Source organism: Trichechus manatus, unplaced genomic scaffold (genome assembly GCF_000243295.1).
Source record: "Trichechus manatus latirostris isolate Lorelei unplaced genomic scaffold, TriManLat1.0 scaffold00067, whole genome shotgun sequence".
In the NCBI taxonomy this organism is placed as follows: Eukaryota; Metazoa; Chordata; class Mammalia; order Sirenia; family Trichechidae; genus Trichechus; species Trichechus manatus.
Window position 1 is genome coordinate 7,896,206 of NW_004444003.1, and position 1,269 is coordinate 7,897,474.

The window sequence follows — 1,269 nt, forward strand, 5'->3', positions numbered from 1 at the left end:
TTGAGTCCATTTACATTCAGTGTAATTATTGATAGATGTGAGTTTGTTGCCTTCATTTTGTAGTGCTTTTTTTTGTGGTGCTGAAGTTTTCTTTGTTCTTCTTACTGTCTTTTGCTGAGTTACTTTTGTTTGTGAATTTTTTTCATTTCTTTGTTTTTGTAGGTTATGTTTTTGCTGAGACTTTATGTTTTTCAACTTTGTTTTTATGAGTATGTTTGTTAACTTTCTTTGTGGTTACCATGAATTTTACCCTTATCTTTCTAAGTTTGACGCTGTCTACTATTACTTGGTATTGCCTTGCTTTCCTTTCCATTAGAAGGTTCTATACCTATGCTGTTTATTCCCTCTTTTATTGTTTTTATCAGGAATGGGTGTTGGATTTTTTCAAATGTGTTTTCTGCATCAATTGAGATTATTATGTGACTCTTTTCTTTCCTTTTACTTATGTGGTGGGTTATGTTGATTGATTTTCTACTGCTGAACCATCCTTGCAAACCTGGTATGAATCCCAGTTGCTTGGAATGTATTATTATTTGATAAGGTACTGAATTCTATTGGCTAGAATTTGGTGGGAATTTTTGCATCTATATTCATGACAGATACTGGTATGTAATTTTCTTTCTTTTTTTTTTTTGTGGTGTCTTTGCCTGCTTATGGTATCAGGGTTATGCTGACTTCGTAGAATAATTTTGGAAATGTTGCTTCCTTTTCTATGTTTTGAAATAGTTTGGGTAGTAGTGGTATAAGCTCTTCTCTGTATGTTTGGTAGAATTCTCCAGTGAAGCCATCTGAGCTAGAACTTTTTTTGTTGGGAGTTTTCTTTTTTTTTCTTACATTGTTGTAGTTAAATGAAGTTTACACTTCAAGTTAGTCTCCCATTCAAAATTTTATACATACGGAGACTTCCAGCAAAATGGCACTCTAGGTAAAAGCACCACACCATCCCTCCACAGCAAAAATCCAAAAAACTAAGCCAAACAGAGAAAACAGCAATACTGAAACCCTAAAAAGAGATAAATAACACAGACAAGCACCAAATGGAATTAGACCAGATACCAGTCTAGGAAATGAACTCTAAAGGACTATCCAAAACCAAGAGAAATACAACAGAGAATCAGAGCAGTTAATCTGTAAATGACAACAACATCAGAACAATAAAAGAGGGAATAAACGGTGTAGGTATAGAACCTTCTAATGGAGAGGAACGCAAGGTGATACCAAGTAATAATCGACATCTTCAAACTTAAATTCAAACTTAAATTTTACGGT